We start from the raw sequence: 10,111 nt of genomic DNA, 5'->3' as shown, positions 1-10,111 counted from the left end.
GCTTAGCGGTATTTCGTCTGCGTTACGTTGTGAGTTCAAATTCCGCCGAGGTCGACTTTGCCTTTCATCCTTTCGGGGTCGATAAATTAAGTACCAGTTACGCACTGGGGTCGATGGAATCGACTTAATACCTATGTCTGTCCTTGTTTGTCCCCTCTGTGTTTAGCCCCTTGTGGGTAATAAAGAAATAGGTATTATAAAGATACTATTGTTTTAGAAGAGGACGTTGAGCAGCACTTGTAACAAGGGAGCTAATCACGGTTCCTTCAGTTCAGCGGTTTCTTACTGTCAATCCGCCGTCTCACTACTGCACGCTATACACAAAACAAAATGGTGGACACACTACTTAAAGCCACACACACGCACACACACACACGCACACACACACACACACACACACACACACACACACACACACACACACACACACACACACACACACACACACACACACACACACACACACACACAAAATATATACAGCTTTTATTTCTTGCACGTCCATGTTGAGTATCGCAACAATCGAACAGATTAGACCGCAGATAAAGAAAAGATAACATCGGATTATGTTGATTAATCTATACAAAAGAAAGTACGTAGAAACAGTTGCTAGCTAGTGGCGCCAGAGCTATAGGGGGAAAACAATCAAAGATTCCAGCAATTGAAAACAAAACAGATGAGCTAAGTGTATAGGAAATGTCCTGCGATGAGGTGGAATATGTCAATATTGAGGAGTTGCGTCAGAGAACACTCTTTTACTCTTTTACTTGTTTCAGTTATTTGACTGCGGCCATGCTGGAGCACCGCCTTTAATCGAGGAAATCTACCCCAGGACTTATTCTTTCGTAAGCCTAGTATTTATTCTATCGGTCTCTTTTGCCGAACCACTAAGTTACGAGGACGTAAACACGCCAGCATCGGTTGTCAAGCGATGTTGGGGGGGGGGGGTAAACACAGACACACAAACACACTCACACACACATATATACATATATACGACGGGCTTTTTTCAGTTTCCGTCTACCAAATCCACTCACAAGGCTTTGGTCTCCCCGAGACTATAGTAGAAGACACTTGTCCAAGGTACCACGCAGTGGGACTGAACATGGATCCATGTGGTTTTTAAGCAAGCTACTTACCACACAGCCACTCCTTGACAATTTTTTCATCACCAATAACAATAATAATGATGATGAGTTCAAATTTTTTCACGACGGCAGCAGTTTTTTGTGGGAGGGGATGAGGCGATTACATCCACCCCAGTATTCAAGTGATATTTATTTTATCGACCCCGAAAGGATGAAAAGCAAAGTCGACCTCAATAATAATAATGATAATAAACCTTTCTACTATAGGCACAATGCCTGAAATTTTGGTGGGAGAGATTAAGGCGATTACATCGATCCCATTTCTCAACTGCTACTTAACTTATCGACCCTGAAAGGATGAAAGGCAAAGCCGATCTCGGCGGAATTTGAACTCAGATTGTAAAGATGCCCGAAATGTCGCTATGCATTTTGCTCGGCGTGCTAACGATTCTGCCAGCTGGCAATGACAGTAGTGGAAATGGTGGAGAAATACAGTCTACTAAAGGACAAAATTGCAAGAATCTGGGCAGTGAAGAGAGAAACTGTTATCACAGTGGTTGCAGGGTCACTCGGAGCATTGACAACCAGGTTCGAGAAATATGTCAGAGAAATTAGAATTGACATGAGGGCAGAGCAGGCCCCCCAAATAACCCGCTGTATTGGGGACAGCTGGGGTTTCGAAATTGGTACTTGGGTGATGGGTGTCTTCCACGATAAGTTAACAACCACGTGACAAAGCTTATAATTTGCGGAAAGAGACTATGTGAGACCTCTGACATCAGGTTGCTGTCTATTCTCACAGAATCAACCAAAGTAAATAAGACCGAGACTTCTGAGGAGTAAAATAATATAATAATAATAATAATAATAATAATAATAATAATAATAATAATAATAATAATAATAATAATAATAATAATAATAATAATAATAATAATGAATGCCCTGCAGATGGATGTTTCCTAGTTGTACAGTGACAACAGTAAAGAACTAAACACACAGGTACAAAGAAAAATCCATTGAGGCAACCTTGAAGAGTGAAAATTAATTAAAAGACAATAATATATATGCTAACAAGTAATAGTCGCAGCCATTTCAACATGGCCGTCCGTTCGAACGGACTCTATTGAGATTTTTTAAACCCAAGCGGACATCTCCTCTAGCTGATTAACGGATGCAGAGCTGCATCCGATAAATTGCGAGTAGGGAAGCGAACCCTACCATCTTCTAGCGACAAGACCAGCAGACCAGTCCTGGTTTTGGGCTATTTCTGTCACTCTTCAGTATTGGACACCTCGTCTGACAGAGATGACTATAGCTCGCTTCTGTTAATATATATATATAATATATATATATATATATATATATATATATTTCAAGCGAATACTCAGTCGTTGATTTTGCAACAAGCAAAAATACTACTTCTAAAATCTCTCTAAGAGATCAAAGCAGTAGTTGTACGAACAAATAATATTCGTAGCCACTTCAACATGCCTGTTCGTTTGATATACGGAGTTCGATAAAGATTCAAAGTTAAGAGAATGAAGCGAAAGTTTCCCAGCACACTCTGCATGTTAGTGGAACATCACTGAGGCAAGTGGAGTAGTTTAAGTATCTTCAGGCCGTATTTATGAGTAATGCAGGAGACTGAAATGGATGCTAGAGCTGTATGCGCTGACACAGTAATACATCAAGGCCAGTATTTGATCATCAGAAGAAGAGAGGATGGTTAAAACAAAAATTGCGATTTTCTATAGGTCTCCTCTCACTTATGGTCACGAATGTCGGACAATGACTGAATGAGTATAGTTGCAAATACAAACGGCCGAAATGAGGTTCCCCCGAAGGACCTCTGAAGTAACGTTATTCGACAGGGCGCTCAGCTTAGAGGTAGCTGAGGCGCGTGGCTTAGTGGTTAGGGTGTTGGACTCATGATCATAAGATTGTGGTTTCGATTCCTGGACCAGGTGACGCGTTGTGTTCTTGAGCAAAGCGCTTCATCTCACGTTACTGCAGTCCACTCAGCTGGCCAAAATGAGTAATCCTGTGACAGACCGGCGTTCCGTACAATGGTGTGGAGGGAATATTTAAGCCAAAGAAACCGGGAAACCGGCCCTTATGATTTGGCATGGCTCGTGAAAGAAACTTGTTTTTAAAATTAGCTTGGAGGTCTCTCCAAGGCGAGTAGCTCCGCATTGAGGAATCACATTTTCGGTACTAAGACATGGGATTAGAATATCACAGAAAAGAATCGCAAGACGGATTCTTCAAGCCAAATCAAATGGCAGGAGACCTAGGGAGTAGACCAAATATGAGATGGCTGGATAATGTCCATAGTTCCAGTTGGTCACGTTTAGGGAGCCATGCAGAAAGTGTCATTGTAGTTGCTTTTGGTAGGATCCTACGAAGGCGAGTGATACATCTTTACTTCGAAAATAATGAACTGCACAGAGTACGAAACATGATTTTAAAAAATTGGGAAGGAATATTATAGACGCATTAGGTTAAAGAAGGATATTATAGACGCATTAGGTTAAAGAAGGATATTATAGACGCATTAGGTTATAACAGCTAAATGCCAAAAATAAGGCAATGGGTATAAAAAAGTATAGCTGCACCAGTAATGAGTTATGATTTCAACATTCCCAGCTTGAAGCTAAGTAAATTAGCAAGACTAGACAGGGTAAGAAGAAAAATAATAACTACACTTATAAAACATCACCCAAAGCTGACATAGAAAGATTATCTTAACCGCGAATACAGGGAGGTATGGACCTTCTGCAAGTAGAATATTATTATAAAATATCTATTGTGGAAGCTATAACACATGAACAAAATAAAAATAAACTTGCTTCGTCAGGGAGCCAACAAATATAGAGTTATTGGCTTAAGTAGCAAATTACGAAAAGAAACTAAAAACTAAATTAAAAACCGGACGACAAAATCTCATGCTAAGATATTGGCAAGAGAAGAAGTACCTGTATGTGCTATGCAGGCAAAGCAAAGCGGAAACTGATAGAGAAAAAATAAACAACAGAATTTGAGAAGTCTGAGATTGAAAAATAAAACCGAAAGATTTTGTTTTGATCTCACCACAAGACCAGAAACTTCCCACCAGATACTCCCAAAAACTTATAAGGAAGCAGAATAAACAATGTTGGTGTAGAATGAGTAGAGGCTGTGATGAAACGATCACATTGTTTCAATCTACACATGTCTTAGTGAAAACAGAGTGTATATATTAAGTAAACGCGACAGAATTGGGGACTTTATAAAGGAAATACTATAACAGTGACCTTTCATTTTTTACTTGTTTCATTCATTTGACTGAGGTTATGCTGGAGCACTACTTTAAAGGGTTTAGTCGAACAAATCGATCTCAGTACTAAATATTTTAAGCCAGGTACTTATTCCACTGGTGTCTCTTACCGAACTGCTAAGTTACGGAAACGTAAGCAAATCAACACCAGTTTAACACCAGTTGTCAAGCGATGGTAGGAGACAAACGTAGACACAAAATACAAAGACACACACATATCTATGCACACAAACACACACACACACACACGCGCGCACATACACGCACACTCACACACATGCACACATAACCGTAGAACTTCTTTCAGTTGCTGTCTATCAAATCAACTTACACGGTATAGACCGGTCCACGGAGTACAATAAAAGACAGTGTCACAAGGTGCAGCGCAGTGTTACTGGACCCAAGATCACATTCTTTGAAAATAAACTTCTTAACCACACTGCCATACCTGCGCCTAGAGGGGACAGTCATACAAAAGAGGTACGACACCCGTACATTCAGGGAATGACATAGTAACAATGTTCCTGCTACGACCAAGAAAGAAAATCGCTCTGACATAATTGTCAAAGACTAACAGATAAAGAAACAGTTTGTAATCAATATTGTCACTTGGACTAAGGCTGCGAGCTGGCAGAAACGTTAGCACACCGGACGAAATACTTAGCGGTATTTCGTCTGCCGCTACGTTCTGAGTTCCAATTTCGTCGAGGTCGACTTTGCCTTTCATCCTGTCGGTGTCGATTAAATAAGTACCAGTTACGCACTAGGGTCGATGTAATCGACTTAATCCCTTTGTCTGTCCTTGTTTGTCCCCTCTGTGTTTAGCCCCCTGTGGGTAGTAAAGAAATAGGTATTTCGTCTGCCGTTACGTCGTGAGTTCAAATTCCGCCGAGGTCGACTTTGCCTTTCATCCTTTCGGGATCGATAAATTAAGTACCAGTTACGCACTGGGGTCAATGTAATCGACTTAATCTCTTTGTCTGTCTTTGTTTGTCCCCTCTATGTTAGCCCCTTGTGGGCAATAAAAAAATAAGAAACGTTAGCACGCCGGACGAAATGCTTTGCGGTATTTCGTCTGCCGCTACGTTCTGAGTTCAAATTCCGCCGAGATCGACTTTGCCTTTCATCCTTTCGGGGTCGATTAAATAAGTGCCAGTTACGCACTGGGGTCGATATAATCGACTTTATCCGTTTGTCTGTCCTTGTTTGTCCCTTCTGTGTTTAGCCCCTTGTGGGTAGTAAAGAAATAGGTACGTTCTGCCGTTACGTTGTGAGTTCAAATTCCGCCGAGGTCGACTTTGTCTTTCATCTTTTCGGGGTCGATAAATTAAGTACCAATTGCGTACTGGAGTCGATCTAATTGACCGGCCCCTCCTACCAAAATTTTGGGCCTTGTGCCTAGAATAGAAAAGAATATTGTCACATGGATTGCTTCGAATTTAGGTCGAAGACCAGCAATATTTGAGGGGTGGGATGCTAGTCTGTTACATTGACTCCGGTACTTGATTGGTACCCGCCTTTTTTTATATATAGCAACATCCAAAGAATGAAAAGTAAAGCTGACCTTAGCAGGATTTGATCTTCGAACGTAAAGAGCAGAAATAAATACTGCGTTGCACTTTTTCCGACGCTTTAACAATTCTGTCAAAACTACCAACTGCATACTACTACTACTACTACTACTACTACTACTACTACTGCTGCTGCTGCTGCTGCTACTGCTGCAGCTACTGCTGCTGCTGCTATTACTACTACTGCTGCTGCATACTACTACTACTACTACTACTACTACTACTACTACTACTACTGCTGCTGCTGCTGCTGCTGTTGCTGCTGCTGCTACTACTACTACTACTACTGATGCTGCTACTACTACTACTACTACTACTACTGCTGCTGCTGCTGCTGCTGCTGCTGCTGTTGCTGCTATTACTACTACTGCTGCTGCATACTACTACTACTACTACTACTACTACTACTACTACTGCTTCTACTACTACTACTACTACTACTACTACTACTGCTGCTGCTGCTGCTGCTGCTGCTGTTGCTGCTGCTGCTGCTACTACTACTACTACTACTACTACTACTACTACTACTGCTGCTGCTGCTGCTACTACTACTACTACTACTACTACTACTACTACTACTACTTGAGAAGAAAAAATGGGGAGATGTTATACAAGATATAAACGTTACGTAAAATACATGCGTAAGTACACGAGCGATACAGTCTTCCTGCTCCAGAAGATTCTTCGACTAGGTCCCATAAAAGAACCCTACAGATCTAAAATCACCCTGTGCACCAAGGGCAATCACCATTTCACAGTCCAGCCCTTTTCATGCCAATTCGCCTGAGATCGCTCTTGGTTTTATGATACGAATTTCTTGCTTTAAAATGCTTTAAATTAAAGCCTTACATGAAAATTCCATATTAATTCTTATTCCAAAAGACGGTTTATGACAATTGTATTATATTCTCCCTTATTCTCAAATTTTATTGTAGGAAGAGCAGTTTATTTCAACAGCAATATGGTTCTAAAAGGTATGAAAGTTGTGAACGTTATGTAAAATACATGAGTGCATGAACGATACAGTCTTCCTGCACCAGGAGATCCTTCGACTAGGGTTCATGAAAGAACCCTACAGATTTAGAATTACCCTGACCACCAAGGGCAATCACCATTTTACAGTCGCTTGCTTAGAATTTTCGCCACAATTATTCACCTTTTCACAAATTCACTTGGGAGAATAATTATACTTATTGCGTTCATGTATTTGTTTTGCAAGATTTTTGACGTGAAATCGTGTGTTGAAATAGATGTTGCTATATTTGGGGAGGGTCCTTTTTTAAATTTCTCTTTTCTTTTGCAAATAAACATAATGTACTAATTGTTTGAGCTTCCCTTCAGCTATATTATCAGACTCCTAACGTCCCACATTCTGTGACCTCTTCAGTGATTTTCCGTTCCTCGTGTCTCTGTTCCTCTCTGGTCTTGTCCTTTCTCTGCCATTTCGTCATTTTGCAGTATGTAATCCTATCTGCGCATGCTTTTATGTCTGTACTTGTGTGTGTCTATGTGTTTGGAATATGTAAGTATGCTAGATGTACGTATATGGGTTTGTATATCTCCATCGTCAAATATAACAATTTATAAATTTTATACAAAATGTTAAAAACTACAGGGTCCTAATGCGTATAGATTAAAAACTTGTAGCAAAATAAACCCAAGCGCAAAATACAACTGACTTGGAGTGCTGTCAAAAGAATCTGTGATTAATTATTTAGCACTGCAACAGACTAATTATTGGGATTTAAAACTCTCTTGTCATGAATTACTGGATAAAGATGTTTTCACTCTCGGAATATAAAGTAAACATCCAGTGAGAAAATTCTCAACCTCCTCAAATAACCGATTTATGACGTCAAAGAAATGAACTGTAACCGACGAGAATTCGAAACCGAATCGTGCCACAACTCGTGGGAAAACTACACCGCTAACTGCATGGCACTTGCCAAAATAGAAGATATGATAACGGATTTTCGTCTATATGCTGCTTATAAGCCGAGCATACCATATTTATAGGCATGTGTAAAGGCAGCTATAGTAGACAGAGCATTAAGAAGTGTGTATACTGCTGAGTGAATAAATTATAATATATAATGATGTACGTGAATATCATTATAATATTTCATGAAGCAACTGAAAGTAAGATACTTTATATAACAACAATAATAAATAAACAATAATATAAAGAGATAATAACTAAAGCTTGTGCAAATTATTCTTACAACCAGCAATCGTGAAAATTCCTGGGTTATTTTGAAAAGTCTAAGATTGTTGGGAATTTGTAAAGTAACTTGAAATGGTGTTAAATATAAGTAATACCGAAAGCGCATGCGTCGGAGAAAACACAGTTAAAGACTACCTCTTACCTTTTTCTTATATCTTTTCCTTGTCTCAGTCATTCAACTGCGCCCATACTGGAGCAAAATTTTGAGAAGTTTAGGAGTTTAGTCAAACAAATCGAACACCCGTTATTTATTAATTTGCTTTAAACTCGGGTGTTTATTCCATCCTTCACTTTGTAGAAACTGCTGAGTTACAAGGACGTAAACAATTCAACACCGGTTCTCAAGCGATGGGAGGAGGGTATGCATAAACACAAGCGCAAAGAAATCCACATACCCACACGATAAGCTTCCCCATAGTTTCCATCTACTTTATTCACTCACAAGGCACTGGTCGGCCCGGCACCAAGCCATTTTTGCACCACTCTCTCTCCTTTCTCTTTCTCTTTCTATCTCTCTCTGTATCTATCTATCTATCTATCTATCTATCTATCTATCTATCTATCTATCTATCTATCATCTATCTATCTATCTATCTATCTATCTATCTATCTGCCTACATACCTACCTACCTACCTACCTACCTACCTATCTATCTATCTATCTATCTATCTATCTATCTATCTATCTATCTATCTATCTATCTATCTATCTATCTATCTATCTACCTACCTACCTACCTACCTACCTACCTACCTACCTATCTATCTATCTATCTATCTATCTATCTATCTATCTATCTTCTATCTATCTATCTATCTATCTATCTATCTCTCTCTCTCTCTATATATATATATATAGGCGCTCGTGAAATTAATGTGTAAGTAGTTGAGTATTTCAGAAACACGTATATCCTTAACGCGGTTCTCGGGTAGATTACGCGTGACACAGAGTGTGACAAGGCTGGCTCTTTAAAATACAGATACTGCTCATTTTTGCTAGCTGAGTGGACAGGAACAACGTGAAATAAAGTGTCTTGATCAAGGACACAATATGTCACCGGGAATTGAACTCACGACCTAAGATCGTGAGCCGAATATCTCAACCACTGAGACACGCGCCTTCACAAACACACACACACGCACATATATATATATTTTTATATTGACATGCGGTTAAATGTATATGTATATGTATGTGTGTATATATATATATTTATATATATGTATAAATAAAGAAATAAATGAATAAATATATATATATATATATATCACATTGATCCCCTTGACCGACCAGTCTGTCGGGCGTCCATTTGACACCGCTGGTCACAGCACGCTGTCCACTCATCTCTGGATCGCACCTTTCTCATCCACGTGATCCCAATCGCCCTCCTGAAATCGTAACCCCACCGTCGTGGAGGCCTTCCGAGTGGTCGTTTCCGCTCGCGCGGGGGTACCACTCGATTACCGGTGAACCGGGCGACGTGTCCAGCCCATCTAAATTTGCTGCGTATATATTCTACGATGACATCCCTCATGCCGGAACTTCTCTCTGATGACCTCGCTACTGATGTACTCCTTAATCGAGATTCCAAGCATTGACCTCTCCATGGCTCTTTGAGCCGTTACCAATCTCTGTTCTTCTCTCTTTGTTGTTTCCCATGTTTCACTACCATATAACATTGCAGGTAGAACTGTGCTATTGATGAAGTTGGTGCGGGTGGTCCTGTCCAACCTTCTCTTGAGCACATCCCTTATGCTATTAAACGCCTTCCATCCGGCCCTTACTCTCCGTGAGATCTCCTTTTCAATATCTCGGCACATATTCACTTCCTGCCCCAGGTAGACATATTCCTTTACCTCCTCTATTTCATCACTGCCAATCACCATTCGAGCTGTTGGTACGTTGTCT

The sequence above is a fragment of the Octopus sinensis genome, unplaced genomic scaffold, assembly GCF_006345805.1.
Source record: "Octopus sinensis unplaced genomic scaffold, ASM634580v1 Contig16288, whole genome shotgun sequence".
Taxonomy (NCBI): domain Eukaryota; kingdom Metazoa; phylum Mollusca; class Cephalopoda; order Octopoda; family Octopodidae; genus Octopus; species Octopus sinensis.
Note: the sequence above shows the minus strand (reverse complement) of the source record.